At 48.3% G+C, this 25,339-nt stretch overlaps 1 protein-coding gene across 1 annotated transcript in view; it reads right to left on the bottom strand.

Annotated features, from left to right (window-relative positions):
* Positions 1–25,339, bottom strand: part of Zhx2 (zinc fingers and homeoboxes 2) — a 148,399-nt gene that overhangs the window by 79,007 nt on the left and 44,053 nt on the right. The gene's annotated exons all lie outside the window — the stretch shown is intronic.

Genomic DNA, 25,339 nt, shown 5'->3' with positions numbered 1-25,339 from the left:
TGTGTGTGTGTGTGTGTGTATGTGTGTGTATGTGTGTATGTGTGTATGTGTGTGTATGTGTATGTATGTGTGTGTGTATGTGTGTATGTGTGTATGTGTGTGTGTATGTGTAATGTTTGTGTGTGTGTGTGTGTGTGTGTATGTGTGTGGGGGGGGGCTCTGCTGCTGTGACATAGCATGGTGAGTTGAGGCCTGGACCCTAGAGCTCTGCAGCCAGTCAGTGGGGCGTACCTTGTAAGCACACATGGGGCTGCTTGTGGGACTCCCTCCCCTTGCTCCCCATGGCCAGGATCCTCAAAACCTGTCTTTTTTTTTTTTTTTTTCCTTGTTTCCTTATGAACTCTCAAGTGAACTGAAGTTTCTCTGTTCTCACGGGGAAACCTTTTGACCCCGGTAAAGAGAATCATCAGGGCTGGAGTTAGTGTTTATTGAGTCTTTATCACACTCCCCACACTTGCTCTTGACACACCAGAGCAGGATTCTTGCTGTTCAGACATGTTCCTTGGAGTAGCAAAGTGCAAACTCAGAGAGAGAGAGAGAGAGAGAGAGAGAGAGAGAGAGAGAGAGAGAGAGAGAGAGAGCACCTTGCTGGGAAGGCAGGCTCCAGGCTGTGGATTCGGAGGTTGTATTTTAACAAGAGCCATAGGCGACTCCCAGGCATAGGCTGTACAACGGGCTTTATTATTCTCTCGGTCATGGGAGGAAGCCTCTGGCCATCGCCAGGGGAGGAAACGGGCTAGGGAAGCCCCAGTTAGCTGCCTCTGCTAAAGAGCCGATGATGGGGAGAGTGGGTTCAAACCATTTCCACTGGCTTCTGGAAACTGCATTCCTTTCTACCACACTGTCTGTGGGGGAAGTAAAAGGAAGGGCCAGGCAGGCCATGCTTAGTAAGAGTGGCCTGGGGAAGGGCAGCCTGCTGCAGTGGGGGTGATGATCTCAGGCCAGAACTCTCTGAGACTGGGGGAAGGTCAACATGAATCCAGAGGCGGGTATCCCCAGGTCTTGGACCATTCCCCTCGGGGGGAACGCACGTTTCTGCATAGAGTCGCAGTGTCTAATTGATTGTGATTCCAAAGAATTCAGATCTCTCGTCCCTGCTCACAGAACGACCTGTCTGGGAGAAGAGCCCTCTCCTTCCCCAGGGAGACCAGGCAGAGAGTGACCCTTAGGAGGTGAGTGCGATTTCAGGCAGGTGCGAGTTACTATTCTCTGCTTCCAAGTCCAGGTATATGACCAGAGGCATCAAGCTAGCCACGATGGGGGAAGGGATGTCACAAGGTAGTTTATTTATTCTCTTCTCACACAGTACCTCCCCACAGTAGCCTCTACTCTCCCCCCCACTCCTCTCAGCTCCCCCATACCTCCCTACCCTCCCCCCACATCCCCTGCTCCTCAAGTTCCTTTTGAAAAAGAGAAGGCTTCCCAGGGATAGCACTCAAACAAAGCATAGCAGGTTACCACAAGATGAGGTACAAACCCTCCTATCAAGATTGAACAACAACAGGCAACAGTAGGAGGAAAGGATCCCAAGAGCAGGCAAGAGAGTCAGAGACAGCCCCACTCCCACTGTTAGAAGTTCCTCCAAAACTCCAAGCTAAATAGCCGCAGCACGTTTGCAGAGGACCTAGGTCAGACCCACGCAGGCTCCATGATCAATCGTCACTTCAGTCTCTGTGAGCCCCTGTGAGCCCTGCTTAGTCGACTCTGTGGGACCTGGTCTTATGGTGTCCTTAAGCCCTCTGGTTCTTACAATCCTTCTCTCCCTCTTTCATAGGGTTCTGAGGGCAAAAGAATGGGGAAAGGGATATCCTAAAGAGGTTTGTTTGTTTGTTTGTTTTAAAGAATTATTTATTTTATGTATACAGGTACAATGTAGTTGTCTTCAGACACACCAGAAGAGGGCATCCGATCTCATTATACATGGTTGTGAGCCACCATGGGGTTGCTGGGAGTTGAACTCAGAACCTCTAGAAGAGCAGTCAGTGCTCTTAACCTATGAGCTATCTCTCCAGGCTCCGCCCCCTTTTAATGCTCTTGATTAGTGACATCCTACTCTATGTTTTGATTATAAGGTGGGTTTTTGTGGGACGCATGGATGAAGGCAGAGATAGTCCACAACCCACATAGGGTCCATGGCTGTTTTCTTTTCTCAATCTCAAGTAGCCCATTGGCATCCTTGATTTAAAGTTAGGCTCACCTCCCATGAAGAATTGGTTTCAGGACCCTATCTGGGTATTAAAACCCTCCTCTAAGACACAGGGAGCCATGATGTTCTGACTGGTTGCTTGACACAAGCGAGCTGCTGTCATCAGAGAGGAAGGAGCCTCGGTTGAGGAAACACCTCCATGAGATCCAGCTGTGGGCATTTCTCAACTAGTGATCAGTGGGGGAGGGCCCAGCCCATGGTGGGTGGTGCCATCTCTGGTAGGTGGTCCTAGATTCTATAAGAAAGCAGGCTGAGCAAGCCATGAGACATAAGTCAGTAAACAGCACCCCTCCATGGCCTCTGCATTAGCTCCTGCCTTCAGGTTCCTGCATTTGAGTTCCTGTCCTGACCTCCTTTGGGAATGAACAGCAATGTGGAAGTGTAAGCTGAATAAACTCTCCCTTCCCCAACTTGTCTTTTGGTCATTGTGTTTTGCTGCAGCAATAGAATCCCTGACTGAGGCACATGCCAAGATAATGTAGATGTTCCCTTGGTTCGCACAAATGTCCTACCCTTTCAAGCACCAGCAGTGGGGTGCAAAGTGCCCTGAAAGGTGACCACAGCACACCCCACGGCGTGCCCCCCCCCACCTCCTTGACTCAGCTGTGGTCGCATGTAGTTTCAGAAGGTTTTCCTGAGCCCCTTACGAAGGCTGGACAACGCTGCCCACCTCGGTCAGCTCCACTCTGCTGAAGCCTGCGCCTGCTCGGTCACCTGATTTCCTGTGACTTGTCCTTTCTCTTCAACCTGCTAACCTCAGCCCTTCCATAGCCCCAATCCTCTATCTGCCTCCCCTCAACGTTTACCTTTTGCAGAAAATGAATGAGAATTCCATCCGTGTGTTATGTCTCACTGAGGTCTGCCAGCTCCAGCTCCTACGCTCTGGGCAGCCCCATGGCTGGGCTGGGGCAGGCCACTCTCGCAAACATTCCGCCTTCCTTCCTACCCTAATTACTAGCATCTCACCCTGACGTCTGATGGAGGTAGTATAGAACTGGGTAAGCGATGCCGCCGCTGTCCCTCTTATTTTTTGACAGTTCCGATTGTTATTCACAGGCGAGTAGGCAGCCACCCAAGCACAGAGCAGCACAGTGATTTGGCTGGGGTCCCACCAGCAGGCACTCTCAGACCCGGAGACCAGGCTCACAGAATCAGCTCTGTGCTTTGGTTTATTCATGAACACAGCTTTTCTCCATCCTCCTAGAGCAGTGGTTCTCGACCTTCTTAATGCCATGACTCTTTAATACAGTTTCCTCATGTTGTGGTGACCCCCCACACCGTAAAATTATTTCTGTTACTACTTCATAGCTGTAATTTTAATGCTGTTATGATGTAAGTATGTTTTGAATGTAGAGGTTTGCCAAAGGGGTCTCGACCCATACATAGGTTGAGAACCACTGTTCTGGCTAACCGTTGGTTTTGAGCAGCATGGTAAATGGTGTGATGCATGGAGACAGGAGGCACTTCGCCAGGCCAAGTCCTGCTGCTCTTGCATGTCCCCTTCTTTGTCTCCAATTATCTCTTCTTTCTGTGCACCGGGGGGGGGGGGGGTATGCACATAACTTGCCTCCTCCTCCTACGTGGGAGAGATGCTGAATAGCAATGGTAGGGACTGCCTTAGTATATGCCCGGTGGAGCCCACAGCTCTGTGTATGAATGGCAGAGCTCAAAAGGAGACAGTGAATGAATGAAAGGCTCTGTAGCATCCTTAGATCTCCAAATATGCACATTTCCTCTCTTCTTGGCCTACAACCCCTCACACTGGCCCTATGAAGCAAAATGTTACTGAGAAAAAAAAAAAAAACACGCAGACAGAATTTCCTTATATGGGTCACCGTTTTGCCTCTGGGCCTGGTCTAATCTTGTTAAGCTGCTTGGCACTTTAAAAACTAGGGCTGGAGAGATGGCGCAGATGTTAAGAGCACTGGCTGCTCTTCGGAGAACCTGGGTTCAATTCCCAACACCCACATGGTGGCTCCCAACTGTCTGCAGCTCCAGTTCCAGAGGATCTGACACCCTCTCATACATATACATGCAGGTAAAACACCAATGCACATGAAATAAAATTTTAAAAAATCCCAAAGGTATTATATGATCTGTACATCTTGGAAAAAAAAAAAAAGACAGGGGCTACATTAAAGGTTTGCATGGCTCAGGAGAGGGGAGCCCTGGGCTCTGGCTGGACCCAACACAGACTGCGACCAGGAGAAGGGGAAGACACTGAAAAAGACAGAAGGCCACACACTGCTTTTTTGGAGCCTCAGCTTGGTTATCACTCCCTGGCCTGGTAGTGTGATAATCACCTGTTCCAGGTGATATCCCACCTCAGTCAGCAGCATCAGATCCCCAAAACCCAAGTGGATGCTGGCTGCACATGACTTGTCTGGGATTCCAGCCTTAGAAGGTAGAGACAGGGTCCCTGGGGTAAGTGGTATCAAATGCAGTTCTGGAATTGACCAATAGACCCTGCCTCTATGAATTAGGTAGAAAGCTTCCTGATTATCTAGCTCAGGTCTCCACATACAGACACACACTCATACCCATGCATACATGTGCACCTACATACATGCAACATTTGTGCACATCATTCATATGTATATATATATATATATATATATATATATATATATATATATATATNATATATATATATGTGTGTGTGTGTGTGTGTGTGTGTGTGTGTGTGTGTGTGTGTGTGTGTGTGTATCTATGCCTGAGAAAAGGAAAGCCATTCATAGTGGTACCCATGCTTGTAGTCAGCGTTGGAGAGATGGAGACAGGAAGATTCTTGGGGTTCATTAGCTTAACCTGTGAGACCCAAGTCCCAATAAGAGTCCCTATCTTAAAAATAGGTGGACAGTGCTGAACTGCCTATACTAGAAGTTGGCTCCTGGCCTCTACAGACATGGGCATGCACATGTATGCACACATGCATAGGTGTACCTGTAAAAACATGAACATGCATGTACGTGTGCCCACAATGCAAGAGGGAGAAAGTACTTCCTCTTCATCGTTGTCAAGCACAGGGGTAGCCTGAGCTCTAGGGAGGGCCACAACTGTTTTGTCCCAGGCTGCTCCTTTCTGACATCTCCACCTCCTTACAGGGGCACAGACTACAGGCAGAGCTGTGGATAAGGCGAACCCTGGCTTTACCAGAACCAGGACAAAGACATCAAAGCCATTATTGTGCTAATCCTAGCACGGTTCAATGGGGCCAAGCTTGCAAGGAGGGCATGTGAGGCCAGCACAGATTGAGGTGACTCCCAAGAGATGTACAGGGAGGGGATGGAGAGGGCGAAAGTGGTGTAAAGGAGGGGGTGGTGCCTACGGTGGGAGAGACAGGAAGGTAACCAGAGTGGCTGTGGTGGAGGGGCAGCAAAGGAGGATGGGAGTTCTCTGGGTCGTGAAAGCCTCTCAGTGACTTGAATCTTCACCTGGGAGAGCAGAAAAGCCACCAAGGACCTGGATTCTGTATCTGGTCCAGACTCAGGGTTAGTCACAAGTGTCTGTCAAATGGAATTCTGCCTCCTCTAAATCTGCGTGCTCCATAATTTGAAAGCTTTGCCCAGAATTCTGAACTCTTCAGATAGAGCAACCACAGTGCAGTCTGCTTTATGCAGAGAAGAATTCTCCTTGCTCGAACCTCCTTTTGTCTGGCCCCGGGGGATCCTGGCTCCACTGTGGCTGTTGTCAGGTGTGTGTGGGGATGGGGGATGGGGATGGGGGAGTGGTGAAAACTCCTCTGATTTCAGCTCTCAGCACTGCTGAGAGGTTGGGAAGCCATGAGAACCTTGAACCTTTGTGTGAGACACAAAGGGGAGCTGGAAACCCAAGCTCCCAGGGCCCCCCGCAGTGGTTTCTTTCTTTAAATAAACAACTCCACCAGAGACAGCATCAACTGGGGATTTTCCCATAATCTCCAAGAAAGAAGAGTCAAACAGGGACAACGGAGGAGGCTGGGATACAGGTCTCCTAGGGTGACAGGTTAGGACTTGCAGGCGTCACCTCAGAGTGGGCTTACCCGTCTCTCTCCTGGCTGTGGACCCTAATGTCTTTGGTCCACTGAGATGGTATGTCCCTGCCTACAGACTGACAGATGGTGTCTTTTATTCAAGAGTTTTGTGGCTGGATACAAGATATGTGTGTATATATCTATATCTAATCTATTCTATCTCTATCTATCTATCTATCTATCTATCTATCTATCTATCTATCTATCTATCTATCTATCTATCTATCTATCCAACTTTAAAGCTGAATAGGATGGAGATTAAATAATTTTATAATTAGGTTTGTGATTATAATTGTTCTGCCCCCCACGTCATGCTAGCTACTGTGTGAACTCAGGGTACCACCTACTGCTAGATGAGTCTGCTTTTCTTCTCCTGAGCATCCCTTATCTTTGGACCGCATTTAACAAAAATCTGGATTTCCAGAGGGTATCAGGTAAACCCACAGACATTCTATTGTCCTACGAGTGACTGAGTGGGCAGGGATAAGAGAAAGCAACTGCCTGCGGGCTTCCCCTGGCTGGGCATTGTTTCCAGCCCTTTATTAAATATCTTAAATATCACTTGCCTTCAGGGTCGAAATAAAATTGCCAGAAGTTTTCACTGTACACTCATAAATAATACTCACTAAACTCATTTTTCTTAAAGAAAAAAAAAAAAAAAGAAAGTGAGGGTGTGTATGTGTGTGTGTGTGTGTGTGTCTGTGCATGCACCTGAGCACAAAATGCTGACTCAAGGCTGGAGACTCGCTCTTTCCTTAACCCTGCCCACATCTGTCCAGCCACAGGAACTGAATAAAGAGTGCTTGATGTGGTGTCGAGCCCAGAACTGATGAGAGATTCAGGCTGTCCCCCACCCCACCACCGCTTCCCTGGCTTCGCTTTGGCCAAGTGTAACTGGGGTCACGCTGCACATAGGCAAGCACATACACACAGTAACTGTAGGGAATCGAATGCAGGGGCTGGAAAAGATTTGGTGGCAAACCAATGTCAAACTTCAGCGTCAAGGCAATATAGTATATTTTTTAAAACTGAAATACAACTCTGTATCAAGGACCACCCCAGACTGAGCGACTTCACAGATGTTGTTAAGCATATGCTGGCCTCGGAAGGAGGCACTTCCCCTGTGTGACTCATTAAGTCATCGAGGCCACGCAGGCAAGGTGCTATGATTATCCCTAATTTACAAATGAGGACACCGAGGCATCTAAGTGTTAATAACTCACTTAGGTCCCACAGTGTACAAGGGGTGGAGCTAAGACTCACAGACGCTCTTACATACCCCACCATTTCTTCTGAAAGGGCAGAATCCTTCTGCATAGAAGATTTACTCCATAAATACCTCTCCAACACTTCAAGTACAAACACTGTATCAGGTGTGGAAGAGGAGGCTGGGGTGTGTGTGTGTGTGTGTGTGTGTGTGTGTAGCTTGGCAGCTTGTTCTTGCTTTCAATGGGCTTAAAATTACATAGAGAAGCAAGAATCTATGCATAAATAAAGGCAGGAAGACACCTACTATGGGACCATGACATGGCATGGGAGGGCCTGCCAAGGTGGAGACTCTGGCTAGGATGACCACACGGGCTGGGTGGTAGGGTGCCATTTATTCTGGATTAAAGGACTCACGGGATTCAAACAGGAAAGATGGTGGAAGGAGGTCTTGCTTCCTAATGGCACTACCTGTGGGGATTCCCATCTTGGTCCTGTGTTAGGAGGCACTCTCCCTAGGTGGAAAGGTCATTCCTGTGGTCACTGAACCTCCACGTCTGGCAGGAGAGACTCGTAGGCATGGAAGAGTAGGGAAGAACACACCTCAGGACTTGGAGGAGAGGCAGGAGGCTATCCAAATGAAGTGGAGATGTGCAGACCTGGTCAGGGCAGGAGCTCCGGCCTTGTGTGTGTGTGTGTGTGTGTGTGTGTGCATATGTGTGCGCGTGTGCATGTGTGTGTGTGTGTGTGTGTGTGTGTGTGTGTCTGCTTGGTTCTGACAAAGTCCATGCGCCTAGGTTTCAGTTCCTGCCACCTACAATGGGGGACAGGAAGGGAGGTCCTCCTTGTTTCTGCTGGGTGGAACCTTGGAGAGCTCCCATCTTGTCACCTCTGTAGATGAGGGAATCAAGGGTTGCACTCCCCTCATTTGGGGGAGGTTCTTGGAATTGAACCCAGTTGATATGAGGGCCAGGGTACCTCACTCCCCCTCACTCCCCCCTCATGCACTCTGTGGACTTCTGAGAAGTTCAGGAGGCTACCTATGGCCATGACACGAGGAGAGGAGAGGAGGCAGCTGAGCCTCAGATGCTCCAGTGGAACAGCTCTCTGTACCTCGGGCTCTTAGTGATGGATCCTGACAGTACCACAGTACCACGTCAGGTCACCAGCCTGGGACCGCCCCCTTCCCTGCACATCTCCTCCACGGGGACCTTTACCCCATCCTCAGGAAGTTTCTGGGAACCCGTGACTAGTTTCTCTGTGGCCACAGCTTTCCCTGACAAGACGTGCATCTGGTAGTGACTCACACACTGGATTTCTGCCCAAGGCCGTACATCTTGAGTGGGGAGGACATTCTCTTGAACTGACAACCTGCCCACCCTGTGGTGACAATGGAGGCTGCCTTTGTCAGCCAACACTGATGTCATTCAAATGGCACTTGGACCTCCTTGCCTGGGTTGTCCTAAGAGTCCAGTGTCCCTCAGATACTAGATTCTTCCTCAAAATTTCCCTCCCCTGGAGGACCAGCCACTCTCTTCTCCTCCTTCCCCTCCCTTGATCATCATTTCTGCTCCATCACCCTCCCAAGGCCTCTCCAGCCCTTGTTCAGCTGCTAAGTTTTGAAATATCATTCAGCCGTGATTTGCATCTCAGTCCTGGTATAGACGGGAGAGCTGTGCAGCAGTCCTGTCCTTGAGGGTGGCAGACTCAGAGGAGGTCATGCAGTGCTAGTCACAGCAAGCACCATGAATAGCAGTGCCCGATGCCAAGTGTGCCCACTCCCAGGTCCTCAGACTTCTATCCCTTAGCCTGAGGCTGTTATCACTGTTAACTTCCGGGCAACGTCCTCTCCCAGTAAGACTTTCCTAATCTTCTAACGTCCTCCCCCAGCCTTACGCTCTATTTAATTTTCCTATATCATATAGCATATTCTCAAACTACTGATTTGTTCATTGCCTAAATAGTGGCTTACTGCTGGTCTGTCACTCGAGTAACTAGAGGTGCCCGAGGACGGCAGCTCTGGAAAGGAAGCAACCAGAACGGGGAAGAGACAATGCAGAATGGGGGAAAGTCTTTACCAACCAAATATCCAACAGGGCATTAATACCTAAGGTCCATCTAGGGCTTTTCTATCTCCAAAAATTAAATACTAAAAACAATCCAATCATCACAGTCAACGAGTGGGCTATTGATCTGAATAGGCAGTTCTCAAAAGAAGAAATATAAATGGCTAATAGATACTGGAGAAAACAAAAACCAAACACACAACTTCCTTAAGCATCAGGGAGATGCAGGCTGCTTTGGAATTCGATCTCACCAAAGTCAGAATGGCTATGTCTATAAAAAAGCAATGTTTCTTCGTGATGGTGTTGGGAACACAGGACCCTTACATTCTGCTGATGAGAACATAAGCTGGTGGAGCCACTAAGAAAAGTAGCATGGTGCCTCCTCAGAAAGCTAAAAACAACTACTGTAGGATCCAGTGGTACCATTCCTGAATATACTCCCCACCCAAAATGTATAAATCATACGTACACATTGGCCTTTTGAGTCTACACTACTGACAGTTCAAATTTGGAACCACTTTAGATGCCCACATCTTGGATAATGAAAATGTGGTCTGTGTACACAATGGAATTTCACCCAGTTACAAAGAATGCAATTATATCGTTTTTCAGGGAAATAATTTGTGCTAAAGGTCATCATGCTAAATAAAATAAGCCAGGTCAAGAAAAGTAAATATTGTATGCTTCCTCTCATTTGGGGACATCTAGATTTAAATGTATATAGGTGGATACACGAGTGTGTATGTGTGTGTTTGTCTGTGTGGTGTGTGTGTGTGTGTGTGTGTGTGTGAGAGAGAGAGAGAGAGAGAGAGAGAGAGAGAGAGAGAGAAAGAGAGAGAGAGAAAGAGAGAGAGAAGAAAGTAGAGATTATGAGGGAAGTAAGACATCTGAAGAGAGTAAGGAGCAAGAGAAAGATAACAGAATATACATGACATGAAAGCAGAGTGGAAGCAGAGGGAAGAAGTGGACTAAAAAAAATGGAGCAGTGGCTGGGAGAGTGCATGGGTGGCAAGCAAGAGCAAAACCTAAGGATATATGTAGGAAAGTGCCTTAATGAAGCTTATTGCCTTGCATGTTCACTAAAAAGGAGGAGGAGAGGGCTGGTGAGATGGCTCAGTGGGTAAGAGCACCCGACTGCTCTTCCAAAGGTCCAGAGTTCAAATCCCAGCAACCACATGGTGGCTCACAACCATCCATAACAAGATCTGATGCCCTCTTCTGGAGTATCTGAAGACAGCTACAGTGTACTTACATATAGTAAATAAATAAATCTTTAAAAAAAAAAAAAAAGGAGGAGGAGAAGGAATGAAGAAGAGGAAAAAAAGATGCTGTACATTATCACCACCGGATTTCCAGCATCCCCTAGAGGTCCAGCTTGGCACGTTTGGTGAAGGCTCCTGGTTTGCCTGGCACTGTGAGTGTGTGCTAACCTGGCTCAACCCACAAACCCTGTGTGAATGACATTATTGTCTCCAACTCGACTCGAGGCTCTGAAAACTCCTAAACCCTCTAGTTCCCTCTGATCTTTTGGGAAATAAGTGGCTGAGTTGCTCATTAAACTTGAATTTATCTGACAGGATAGCCCATGATTTGAATTGTTAAGACATTCTTCGTAGACCCAATGACATAAACAGCTAATTTCCATGATGCCAAATTGCTAGTGAAGAGCTTCCCTCCTTCCCCCATCTAAGCACTGACAAGACAGAGGAACACGTGAGGCCCCAAGGAGCCCCCAGGAGTCTCAGACTAGTCGCTCATGGGTTCACATATCAACAAAGCAAACATGTTTTGTTGGTCTGGCGCTATGTGGCAAAGAGGGCCAGGTGGTTGTGGTGCACTCCTTTAATCCCAGGGCTCAGGAGGCAGAGGCAACGGCAGCGGCAGATGGATCTCTGTGATTTTCAGGCCAGCCTGGTCTACAGAGTGAGTTTCAGGACAGCCAGGGCTACACAGAGAAACCCTGCCTCAAAAACAAACAAACAAACAAATCAAGCAAGCAAGCAAACAAGCAAGCAGAACGGAATCAGAAGACCCTTGGAGAAGGGCCATGTTCTTTGTCATTTTTGCCTTTAGCTGCCTTCCTCCCATACTGTCCTAGATCTCTCAGGTGTATGAAACATGTCCAGGTGCTTGTGACACTCTTTGACAGCTACAGAGGGGGCCCTGGGCAGCACAAGAAGGGAGAAGTTGGGTAGAGGAGGCTGTGTGGAGAGGGTGGGGCTTGCCTGGTACATGGAAGATGAGTGGAGCCAAGTGTCAGCAGAGCACTGTGAGCCAGTCGTTCAGGAGAGCAGGGCCAGAGCGAGGATGTGTCTGAGCATGCGCAGTAAGGTTGACAGAGGGTGGGGAAAGAGAGGAGCCAGCACACCAAGTGGGAGCACAGCCCAAGCAGTGGGCACGTGGTGTATGAATGCCACACCAAGGAATCCGGACATCCTTCTATAGGACCAGGAGTCCCAGTGGCTGGTCTTGCTGCTTCTTAGCTGTGTGATTTTTGTATAAAGGAGGGTTTGGGGCTGCATAAAATGGGCATCCAAATGCTATGTACCCAGAAGGGTTATAGCGAGGATTGGCAGGAAATCAATGGGGGTTGGGGAGGAGTCTTCAGCACAATTCCTGGCACAGGGACTCACTTAGAGAAGTACAGCTATGGTCATAGTGTCCTTAAACCCATGGAGGTGTGGCAAAAGTGGGAGGAGGTGAGGAGAATGGAAGGCTGGGATTATCCCAGTGACCTAGAAAAAGCCCTAGGGCTAGGGAGAGCCATAGCGGGTAGGGGGAGGTATGACCTTCAGACCAACCATTTCTTAAGCCCAGTCTCCTTTTCCTTGTCTATAAAGTGCTAACAACCCTGGTAGTGTACACAGGGCTCTGTGAATGAATGAAGGAAAGATGTGAGGCTCTGGTCAAGAAACTCTGGGTTTCCTTTTTCTATACAGAGCAGTGTTTGCGGGGGGGGGGGAGTGCAGTGGGAAGCAGGCAAGGGGCTCTACAAACCACAGATAGAAGGGAAGTAGCAATCTGTAGTCAGCAAGACCCCAGCAAGGACTCGATCAAAGGGAGCTGCAGCTCCGACCTATCCGTCTCCTATCCCCAGCGGTGCCCGGCTCAGCCCCGGTCTCAGTTCCTTCCTTCACACCAATGACTCAAAACTCCCACTGCGTTCTTAGTCACAAAGAGCATAGGAGTTTCAGGCTGGGAAGTGTGATCAAGAACATTTATAAAGCTGAGAGTCACAGTAAGAGCTGGTCCTCCGAAGAGGAGCCTGCCTTCTCCCTCGGAGTGCATCCGATTTCAGCTGTGTGGCTTGGCAAAGTTACTGGACATCTCTGTGCGTAGTAGTAACTGGGGTTGATTTTTTTTTTCCAGGAGGAACCCCGGGGAAACTATTTATAAGTAAAGAACGCTGGGAACATGCCAGCTAAGGTTTAGGAAATGAGAGTTACTATTATTATCTGCTGCCACCGGTGTTTTACTGATAGGACGGAGGAGAAATCATGACAGTGCAGCCCAGAGCTCTTTGCATCACCTGATGTTGAAATATTTGGTTTCAACCAATATGCCATTGTAGGCACACAAATGGACGGGTCTGTGCTGGGGATAAGAGATACACACACGCAGCTCACTGCCACACCTGGAGCAGCCTGGACCGCTATAGTCTGCTGGTGACTGAGCTATGAAGTGCTGCCTCCCTGATGCTCTGACTCCCTCACACTGCACTGCCCGGGAAGGCAATGCAGATCATTATTCTCAACGTTTTAGAATCTAAGCAGGAAGGAGACAGGAATGAGCGAGGGAGGTTTGCTTAGAGCCCTGGACACAGCTGCCCTCGACCTGGGACTTGCCTGTGGATGCGACTCCATCTTCAGATCTCTCACACGCATGCCTTTGTTTCTACCTCCCGGCGGTCAATAGGTTAGAGCAGGTTCTGGACCAATACTAGTTGATCGAGAAGCTGCAGCTAACCCTTACTAGTTGGTCATCAGAGGAGATTTATTTGCTTTCTGAGCTTTTGATAGATGGGGACCTCATGGCCCCGACATCATCGGAGTATTGGGAAATATGAGGTAATTCGTGCAAAGCCAGAGCCTGGCCCTTAATAATTTCTGTAGCTATGAAATATTTACTGTGATTCCAATATGTGCCAGGGGCTCCAAAGCTATCAACAGAAACTCCTTCTCTTGGTAGAGTCTTAGAGATGCAGATAAAGCAGCAGACAACTCAACAAGCAAACAAGTATCAAATGTCAGTTATGATGGCTACTTGGAAGAGATTCATGAGCAATGCAGCAGCTCTGACCCTCTAGTGACCAAGAAGGGCTGCTCTGAGGGAGGTCTTTTGTATTACTCATTTTTATTAGCCTACACTAATTAATATAATAATTATATATGTATATAATGTACTTTTATCCCACGAGTCTCATATTTTCTTATTTCCCTCCACTCCTCATGATTTCCTACTTCACTCCAAATAACCCCCTCTCTACTTTCATGCTTGTGTTCCGTGACCCAGTGAGATTCTTTAGAGTTGCTCGCAGACGCTTGGGTGAGGGGTTACCCACAGGAACACAAGCACCTTACCAGTGTCTACACCACTGAAGAAAAGGTCTCTCCATCTGCAGAGACCCAGAGAGTGGTGAGGCCTTGGGAGGCCTTTTCTCTTAACTACCAACGACTGCCTATAAATCAACTCACAAAGTCCATCTTTGAAGCAGAACTGAATTCCAGGGGGCAGAAGCCCACAGAGATAGCTGGGAGAAGGATGTTTCAGGTTGATAAAGAGCTAGTGCAAAGGCCAGGGAGGGGGTGCCACACTCCAGTTCTGGGGAAAACAGGCCTTGCTTACCCTGCTTTGTCAAAGCTCCCTTATTTTAAGAGATGAACAGTGAGACCGAAAACAAACAGGGCCTGAGAATGAGACCTAAATGTCTTCCCACACACAGCCATGTTCGCAGATCCTTAATGAGGACAACTTAGTTAATTTGGGGTTGACGGTAAGAATATGGGATGGGGGCTGTGTTCCAGTTATAAAGAATAAAATAATTAAATTCGGTTCAGTGGAAGGAGCCGCTGAACTGGAAGGAATTCGTAGACCAACGCGGGAAGGCCAGCAGCAGCAGAGGAGTAAGGGATTAATCGTGGCCACCTTTTCCAGGGACAGCTGGAAGGGGAGTGGCTTCCTCCAGAGGCTGTTTCATAAAGGGAATTATCTCTGCAAGGTGGGGCTAGCTCAACAGATTGCTTCTGTTGCTTCTATCCCACAGGGACACAGAAGTGAGCACATGCAGGTGGGCGCTCACGTGGTCACACAAACACAAACATACATATGTGCACACACACAAACACACACACAAACACATACATATGTGACACACACATACATACAAACACATACATATGTACACACACAGAGACACATGGACAGACAGACAGACAGACAGACAGACACACGCACACACACACACACACATACAGCTTCTCAAGGCCACACTGTGGCCACCACATCCTGAGGTCTCACTGAGTTATTTGTTCCTCAAAACACGCAGAGGACAAATGTGAAGCATGCTCACAGAGAAGCCTTGTCTCAAAGGGTTGCCCATGGCAGAGCATTCATAGGTCCTTCAGTGAGGTGACCGTGTGAAGCTAGCCCTCAAAGCTGTCTTCAGGGAACAAAGTTGGAGTTAGGAGGCAAAGAGAAATAACAAGAGCTAAATAATTTGTTCAGTGTTTTGACACCCCTCTCCCCCCCCACATAGCTACTAGTGGGGACAATCCCACTTTTGTCCTTAGATGTGACAAGCGGGGGTTACCTTCCGAGGGCAGAGGGTGGCTGGTACCAGAGTGAATACTGTGTCAGGAATGGAGATGCGCAAACGTTCTGAGGACTGGTCCACTTTTAGATTAGAACTCGGCTCCTCAGAGGACAAGCATAGGGGCCATTTGCTGGGTGGGTACTAAGTTCTTTTCATTCTTTTTTCAGAAGTCAGGTGTGTAATATGTCCTGAGCCAGACACATAGCCACAGAGAAAGAGGAGCTCTAAGACAAGGCCTGTGACCCTAACAACCAACAGAAGAGCCAAGACTCCCATCTGAGAGCAACCTGGGGTGCAGAACACCATGCACTTGCCTCTGTGGTCTGGCACTGAACTGCAGAAACCCACTAGCATAAGGTAAGGAAGGGTGTAGGCTCAGTGAAGAAAGCATAAAATGGGGCTGAAAGCTCACCTCAAAGAATATCAGTGAGTGTAGCATGGCGGATGCAAGGGATGTCTGAAACCCCAGGCAGGTAGGCTAGAGCAGACTCAGAAAGATCACAGGCTCCAAGTCCATCTTTGGGGCAGGCAGATGCACGAGGGAAGAGGGTGTCTATTTTAGCGGTGGATCGGGGCACAGAAGGACCTGACCCTGTCCTATCCAGCATCATTTTGAACCACAGATTCCTTTGGCAAGTGGCATCTGGGAAGGCTGTGAAGTGTGAACAGCTTGGAATGAACCAGGCGACTGGGTAGGGCTTGCGGCCTTGCTCTGCCTTCAGCTCTTCTCAAGAAACTACCCACACTGGCCGAAGCACCTGAACTCACATCCCCCCCCCCCNCCCTGCTCCTGGGCCCTACGGGACACAGTTCTAATTTACTCCTCTGTTGGATTTTTAAAAGCATAAACGTACCTGTTCTTGTCTACCACAGCCTCTGACTTCAGGCGACACTCATTTTCCCGCCCCTCTGAGATGCTCTTAAGGTCAAGTCAAGTCACGTGAATCAGTAGGGCCTTTGGATTGAATGGAACTCTGAACCCTTGTGATCGGTGCTGACATTACTGTAATTTTTACTAGGTTCCATCTAGACAGAAGCCATCAGAAGGCAAAGGGTATTTGAGGCCTAAGTACAATATCAAAAGAAAAAAAAAAAAAGAAAAAAAAAAATCCACTTTCAAGCATCAGCAGTGGAAAGATCCCGTAAGACTGGCACAAGAAAAAAGTTACCCAGAGGCCGTAACATTAGAAGGTAGGAGGACATCGGGGCTTTTGTTTGGTTTTGGTTCCAGGCCCAGCATTCTGAGAGGGGTTATTAATTACTCCCTGGCGACAGAAGGAACACAGGGCTTCTCAAAGCCCATGGAAGGAATCCTCACAGACAGGGTGAAAGGGCGCTGGGCTTGAGAGCCTCACCGAAGGTATTGGTTGCCCGCCAGGAGCAGGCCAGTGACCCGCATGCCCCAGAGAAGCCAGAGAATGGGGCGTGCTCTTCCCCGAGGAAACAAGTGCCTACGTACGTGCGGGCTCAATGCTTACACGGCTGCTTCCTACAGAACTCCCCAGGAATGTCTGACTCTCCTCTAAGGCTGCTCTTCGCAAGACTCCCACCACCTCCCAACTTGGCACCTAGAAGCCGCCGAGGCTCTTCTCCTTGCCAACGGAATTCATCCAACCCACCGGAAGTTGGGCTGCTTCTCGCCTTCCGCCCCGAATCCACCCAGGGCTCTCTCCGTCAGCGTTGCTGTCATCTCCCGCATGCATGTCCACAGCAGCCCCCTGAAGGGTCGTCCCCTTCACCCCGCCCCCTCACCTCATCTCCCCTTCTGTGGTTCCACTTCAGCTATCCTCCCCGCCCCCTCCCCCATAATAGTCATCTCAAATTGGAGATCAGACACAACGCTCTCCGAAACCTGGGAAGGCTCTCATTGAACGTAGGACTCATCCCACAGTCCTATAAGGTCCAGCACGGGGTTCCTGTCTGTCTGTCTGTCTGTCTGTCTGTCTGTCTAGCTCAGAATCTGCCTCTTTCCTAGATGGGCAGAGTAATCCCGCCCCGCTTGGGCTGGCAGACTGAGAGCAGGACTAGAATGTGTAATTGGGCTTTTGTTGTTTTTGGTGTTGTTGCTGCTGCTGCTGTTCCGTTTCAGGAACTGGGAGAAGCACCCTACCATTGAATCTTTCTGCTCCTGCTTACAATTGTACTTTTGTGTTTTATTCCTCTCAAGCACTCCAGGGTTATTATGTTGTATTGCAATTTTCTCTGCTTTTCTCGGAGCAGGATACTATTGATGATTACCATAACAGTATCAACATTGTTGCAAATGTTCTGGTTTGCGCTGCTTGGACCCTAGGCAATGTTTGTTCTTTCCCCCAGTGGTAGAAGTAAAAGCAGTTCTAGAACACAGTCCTTGTAGGCTACTGGAGGCCTAATGAGATCCTTAAATTATCAGCCAGGTTATTCCCTCAAGGTAATGACAAAAGTATGCTCTTTAGTGGCCTCCCTGGCATCTTCAACAGCACCTGGTAACTTACCCTCGGTCCTTGTATCGAGCACTTCTTGAGGTGAGAAAACCAGAGCACAGAAAGATTAAGTGACTCACCCAAGGTCATAGTGCTGGTGAAACACTGTACTCTAATTGTCCTCTGTTTGCTGTGCTTATTTGTTGTTGTTGAGCCCAGGCTAACCTCAAACTCATTATACGACTGAGTTCCAGATGGTCCGGCCCCAGCCTGAGTGCTCAGATTACAAAAAGGTGGCTGGCTGCACGAGTGAGTTTTTTTTTTTTTTTTAAAATTATCTTTTATTTTTGATTGATAATAACTGAATATATTTATAACATACAGTATGATATTTTTTCTTTTTTTTTAATTATTTTCTTTAGTTACATTACAAATACTATCCCAAAAGTTCCCTATACCCCCGCACCCCTGCCCAGGAGTGAGCTTTTTAATTCACCCCTTTGCGTCTAGAGGCTCTTGGAGAAGGTGATATAGCCATGACTTTCAATGCCAACTTCAACGGCAACAGTTCTATCAAGCTGCCTTCCAAGGCATGGGGACAACCCACCTAGGACCAATGCGAGCCTATGATTGAAACCAGAAAGATAATGAACGCTTAGACGCCACTGTGTAAAGGGCTCCCACTGGCTCAGAGGCTGGTGGCTAGAGAGGCATGCCCTTTTTCTTTCATGACTATTCTGTGCAGACAACAGAGGAGAGAGAGAGAGAGAGAAAGAACTATAAAAAAGACATAGGCACTTTAGATGACAGAGGTTCCAGCCAGATGTGAAAACTGTAAGTAGCAGTGTGTGAATGTGTGTGTGTGTGTGTGAGAGAGAGAGGGGTGGGGGAGAGGGAGAGATAGAATGTGTAAAGAGGATGATTCTGGGTCTTTACAAATCAATATGAATTAATATGAATTCCCACAAATCAGGGAATGAGAAACTCCCCCATAAGATGCATGCCACTAGATTATGATCCAAACTTCTCCACATCAACTGGGCAAGTGTTTTCAGGTGCCAAGAACTCCTTTCCCAAGTCCCCTATAGACAAACAGACCACCAGTCAGGCTGGAACGTCTCAACACCAGGGGTTCCCTTGATCTGGCCACCATTGGCTTTCCCATCTAAGCAGGTAGGCTGGGGACGTGTTATCCATCTTCCCGACATTCCCTTGGACCAGGGACCCATTCACAGTGGCTTACATAGTGAGTTATCGATCAGTGCTGTCCTACCATGGGGTCAAAGGCCGCTACTGATTTTTGGTGAACCAATGGAAGGTTCCTCAAACCAGAAACATCACTGCCCCCTGCCCCCTGTGAGGACTCCTTTCTGAATCCTATTACAAGTCTCACGATAGAATATCCCTAACTGAGGCAAAGAGAAGTCTGGTAGACTATGAACAACATCCCAGACTGTGGTCTAGGAGATTCTTACTGCGTCTGAGATATGTATAATCTTGTGTGACTACTTATTTTCATTGACCTGTGACCTGTGAATCTTCAAGTCCTGAGTAACAGTGAAAACTATTGATGATGTAGTAGAAACAGGGTCTTGTAGATAGGGCCAGAGGTAAACAACAGCCATATTTGTAATTATCTCAGTACTTTTATTTGGTGTGTGTATGTTTGTGTGTGTGTGTGTGTGTGTGTGTGTGTGTGTGTGTGTGTGTATGTGTCCACATGTATGTGTGCACATGTGCTCATCCACATGTGTGCATATGGAGGCCAGCATTCAACATTTTGTATCTCCTATTGCTTCCCATCTTGGTGTGTGTGTGTGTATGTGTGTGTGTGTGTGTGTGTGTGTGTGTGTGTGTCTTTCCACAATGTCAGAAATTATTAAATAACAGTAAATTCACCAAGTTTAGAGGCGCCAGTAAGGGCAGTTATCATGAAATCCACCTATCCTGGTATCCTGATCACGATAATGTAAGTTCTTCATTCTAACATTAATTAAGAACATTCACTCTGAAAAATGTTTCACATGGCACACAGCAGACATATCTGTATCTATGTGGGTTGTAGAATGAATGCAAGTTAAGGCTATAGCAGAATTGAAAAGGTCTTAGAAATGAGCTTTGCCCCTGCCTTTGTGGTTATAGGCGCACGCTCCCATGCCCACGTTCTGTTAGTGTTGCGGATCTGAACTCAGGCTCTCGCATTTGCACAATGCACACCTGACACACTGAGCCAGCTCCCAGCCCCGGCTGCAGTAGCTTAGAAGGTTTCTGCTTAAAAGTTCACGCACAGCTGCCTGGGAACCAGGATTCCACCCCTCGCTTGCCACTTGGGTTTGCAGGGAATGAGCTGAGACAGTAGTGACCCTCTCAGAATGACCCCACTTTATGTGAGAACTTGGTAGAAGTGTCAAGATTGGTAGACTCACCCCTGACCACTGAAGCAGAAGTTCTGATGTTAGGCTCTGCCCTCTGACAAGGCCCCTGTGAGAGAGATGCCCACCAGAATCTGAGAACCGCTGGACTTTGGTTGTCAGGGTTCCTTTGGTGTATGTGAGAAAGAAGGCAAGTGATTGAGTTCTCTCTTCTGGGCTATGCAGAGTCAGTGGGTTCTGGGGTAGTGCCCAGGGTTGAATGTTTTCACAAGCTCCCCAGATAACTGTTGATTGAGCACACATTGAGTTTACTCGAAAAAGAAAGCTCAAGTGGTAGAAGGAACCCAAGGCAGGAGGTGGGGTTGGGGTGGGGTTAGAGGACAAGGCTGGAGACCTAAGACTGAAGTACTAAGGTGCTCTCAACCTCAGTTCTATAGATCTGTGGCATGGAATCTCTCCTCCAATGTCTTCACTTGCCAGCTAGGGAAACAGAGTCCTCAAGAAAAAAAAATGGCCTTTCTAAGTCTGCATGACACACACCAGGCAGAGCTAGGATTGGAGCCAGGGATGTTTGACACCTCCTTGGTGTCTCCAAGATCTGGCTCTGCAGCTCAGCACTGTGCATATATACATTTCCTAGACACCTGGATGGGCTAGGTATCCGTCCTCACATAACAGGGCAAGGTTGGCTCACTTCTCAGGGCATCAGGAAGTGTAAAAAAGGGTGTAACGCCTGCCCTTACAAAGCTGCTGGATTAGGTCAAATGTGATCATGTACAAGAAGGTCGGAACCATGCTGTCCATCAGCCCTGCCCCAGAATGCAGAGACACCTGCCAGAACCATTTGTAATATAGACGGAGCCAGAAGCACACTCAGAGCTACTGGAACTTGGCTGTGCACCCGGTGTGAACGCCGACCCTGTACAGGCAACCCTGGGCCAGAAGGGCCACTCTCATCCGAATGCCTTGGCTATGAAAGCATCCCCTTTGTGCTCATCCCAATGGCCCAGGCTATGTGAGCATCCCTTTTGTGTTTCCTTTGTAGCCTGTGCTGGACCAAGCAGTCCACAGGTAGAAAGTGGAGTTGTTTTTGTATCCTCAGGAGGTCTGGCACCTCCAGAGAGTGCTCAGGAAATGGTGGTTTCAGAGAGGGAGGACCTGGAAGGGGTTCCCCGGGGGCAAATACTTCAAGGATTCTTAGGACAGCCTCCTGGAGAAACAGCCATGTCTTCCAGAACGCAGGGACCCAGTGTCATCTGGTCTACCTGGCTCATGGTTTCCTGCAGAGAACAGTCAGTGGGGACAGCAGGAGGAGCCGTAGGAAGGAGGCAGGAGCCATCTGCAGGACCCTGTGCTGCTCCACCAGAGACTACATGCAGGGCGTACAGCACATGCTGATGATGACCAAGATGAGGCTCTCCTAGTATTCCTTCTTCCCGTCCCTCCCTGTATCCTGATGTGAAGTGTCACATGAGGCATCCAGAGATCCCAGGGCCTGGGGAGTGAAGACTCCTGGGTAAGTAGACAGGACATTGGTACTGTCTCCCTTCACTCTGTCTTTGTTCTAGTCTGGATGTTGACTGTCCCCTGTGGGCCAAAGCTCAGTGTGTATCCATCCATGGTACCACATGTGATGGGACTTGCTCTGGAGTTGTATGGAAGAGCTTATAGGGAGGACCTTAAGTCACTGATATACCATTGAAGAGGACCATTGAATGAGAATTCTCTCATCCTTTACTCCCTGACCCATGAGGCATGTAGTTCACCCTGACCAATGCTTCCATTATCACCGCCGCCGGCATGTCCATCAGAGGCCCAAAGGCATAGTTCTTAAACCTGAAGCCCCCCCCCCCCAACTGTGAGCCACCTTTTCTCTTCATAGATTAATCATCTCCAGTATTTCATTCCAGTGGCAGAGCTGCCTGGTAGCTCTGAGGATCTAGGATGGCTTGGCTCTCCGTGATTTCCATTACTCCCTCGGAAAGGTTCTGAGAGACTAGCGATGGGCAGTTCTCAGTTCGTCCCTAAAGATAAAGCCAACAGCACAGGCAGGAGGTGGCCACCACTGGCCAGCAAAGCAAAGCACATCCAAAGCTGATCCTATGGCTTGGTCATTGACTTCCTATGAAAACCGTCAGTAGCATCAGAGACCGTGAAGCCCGTCACTGCGCATGTTTATTATGCTCTAAACAAGCGCTTTGCATTCATGGAGTTGATTACTCCTCACAAAGGCCTTTTGAGGCAAATGCTATCATTATTCCCATTTGAAACCGGGGAAATGGATGATGGGCAGAGAAGTTAACCCCAGGATCGTGGACTGTTGGTGGGGAGGGAGGGAGGGAGGAAGGCTGGGTTTGAACCTAGGCCATCAGCTTTAAAGCCTACTGATTTCCGTTGCACTTTGCTTCGCATACAGCTCTGTGTTTCCAGTTGGGAAAGATGGAGGGATAGAGGAAAGACGATTGGAGCCAGCAATCGCTTGCCACGCTGAAGGCAGATGGGAAAGAAAGCTGAAGCAAACACAGATTCATCGATTGCTAGACAATTCCCAGTTCAGGAAGCACATCCCAGTAGGCGAAGCCCCAGAGACACCAGGTGTTAGCTTTGGGCATCCTAGCTCTAGACCAGTGGGGCTCATGTAGCAGCCTCTTCAGTGGGAGCAGGCAGCTGCTCTGGGTCCATCGTATCACCTACTTAGGGAGTTTCAGAACATTCTTGTCTTCTTCCCAACACAAGCACGGACCAGATAAGCATGGTCCTGCCGACGTCCACAGTTTGGACAATCCGCATTTTAAAAGATCATGTCTCTCATACATTAGTTAACTTCCCCATTGACAAAACGGCCCAACACATGTATAACCAAGCACAAAGACTGGAGTTTGTGAGCTGAACAAGCTAACTACTGTTATCTTATTCTAGCCCAGAACAAAACCCAAGACAGTCCTTCTGCCTGCCACCAGCCTGGGACATTTTAAGTTGTCAGAGCCACATAACCTTGCATCTTTCATGGTTGCCACCGGTTTCTGGAAAGTCATGTGGGCTTTTAGGAAAACATCAGTCTAAAGAGTCTTAGGTCTCTCTGACACGAAGCCCTACAATCCTACAAAATCTGCGAGTGTGTGCGTTGCTAATGGGAACAGGCATTGCCAGACTTATTTTTGTCCCTCTGTGTAGTAAGCAGGAAGGACCCCTCGAAGTCCAAAGGAGGCCACACGAGGACACGAGCTGGGCAGGCCTCTGCCACTTTGCACTGGGTGTGGAAAACACATGGAACTCATTGGGCCTGAGAGCTAAAAATATAAACAAGCCTAAGAAAGTGTAGATGGCTCAGGGATGGGGATGAGTGCGCAGTGACGGGGGGTTGGGGGGGGGATGAGTGATGCCCAGGTCTCTGTAGTCTGCTCAGGTCCCCATTACCCAAGGAACTCCTGAATGAGAGAAGCACCTATGCATTCCCTGAATGTGTGTGCCCAGACAAAAATAAAGATGAAATGGAGAGAAGGCATAAGGTGTATGATGATGTTCTGTTTCAACGTGTATTTTTTATTGGAACACACACACACACACACACAAACACATGCGCAACTTACCATTCATAATTAATTTAGAATTGAAAGAATCTTTTCTGATGTTACGTGCAGGGATTTAAAGTATTTCCACATTTTGCTCTAATTTGGTGCACACCTATTTTTATAAAATGATATTCCGTATATATTCTGAATCTGTATTTAGCATTTAACTGGTTTTTTTTCCTCCTTCATCATAAACAAGCTTACTGGATAACTTAAAAGTTTCTGCTACGTTCCTCATCATTAGTTTCTGTAATTTTCAAGTTGTCTTACAACCCATCTCTTAGTTGACGCAACTTTCCTCTTCCCAGCTTTCTGCTGAATAAAATATTGCTGGGATAGACTTTCCTGCTGCTGCTTCCAAGGCAGAGTCCCACGTAGTATACAGATGGACCTTCAACTTGAGAGGTAGCCAAGGATGACCTTGAACTTCTGACCCTCCTGCCTCCACCTCCCCTGCAGGCAGAGAGTTACTTCTTTTTAGAGATATAATGAGAAACTCCAGAATCGCACGGTGGAACAGTAAAAGGTTTCCCCCTCCAGGGGCGGAAGGTAACCAGTGTGTCCCTAACTTGAAGTCGACATCCCAGCCAGATTGTCCCTGGTTTCTCCAGCTATTTGTTTATGCCGAGGGGGTTCTTTCCTGCCTCCTGCACTCTGGCGTGCTTTGCTGGTGTGGCTAGGAGTGCAAATCTATCCGCTCTCCCGTGGTGCTCTGTGACTGGCCTCTGCCTCCGAACGGGGGCTTGGCAGGGCTGTGGCTTAGGAATGTGAGAAGGACAGGATCTGCCCAAAGCAGAACTGTCTCTCCTCTTTTTCCATCATGTCCCAAAGGAGGAAGTCAGCTCCCTTCTCCCAGGGCCAACTCTACTAAGAGCCATTTCGCACCAGCAGAGATGGAGACATTCATCTCCCTGTAACTGTGAGAGCTGCCTTCTGTCCCTCCAGCATGGATGGAAATCAGGCTGTTTACTCACTGACCATCCTGAGGGACTGAGATGTGGCTCTAATTTGCTGGCACTTCTGAAACACATTGCTTGAATCTCGCTTTCTACAACTCTGAAACCTACCAGGGATCTGTAAAATCACCTTGCTTCCATCCTACCCTGGTGGGCTCTGATCACGAAGTGCAAATGGAGAGGCCAGGACTTCCTGCTTTGGAAATGAGGGTTACCGCTTGACAGGTCCTGGGATGTCAGTGAGCTAGCTTGTTAAACAACCTTGCCAGCACCAGGATTTCTGGGATGGAGGGAGAGATGAAAGGGGTCTGTGACAGGTGCTTAGATGCAGTTTCCTGTAGAAACTCCTGAGGTAGAGCCCGTACATGCTGTAGGCCTCACACGGCAGGCTCAGAGTCTCTTTGGCTAGTGACAAACACACTTCTTTATCACCAGGCAAATTCTTCTTCACAAATATGTCCCTGTCTTTCCTTCTACCAGCACAGGGCCATCCATCACTACTCTGAGTGCTGCTCTGATGTCACAAAGGGCACCAAGATGAATTGCATCTGTTTATTTTACATCTCTGGCGTGCCAAAGTCAGAGCATTCAGTGTGTAATCCTGACAGCCACACTCAGGAGAGATGGCTGGAGCAGTCATCGTTAGAGTTTGAAGTCATCCTGGGATGCATTCATTGCAAGGCCTTTTCTCAAACAAACAGAATTCCAGAGTGCTCTGAGCCCAGGTTCCCACTT

This window comes from Mus pahari, chromosome 17 (genome assembly GCF_900095145.1).
Source record: "Mus pahari chromosome 17, PAHARI_EIJ_v1.1, whole genome shotgun sequence".
NCBI classification, from domain to species: domain Eukaryota; kingdom Metazoa; phylum Chordata; class Mammalia; order Rodentia; family Muridae; genus Mus; species Mus pahari.
Note: the sequence above shows the minus strand (reverse complement) of the source record. Positions and strands in the feature narration are given on the sequence as shown.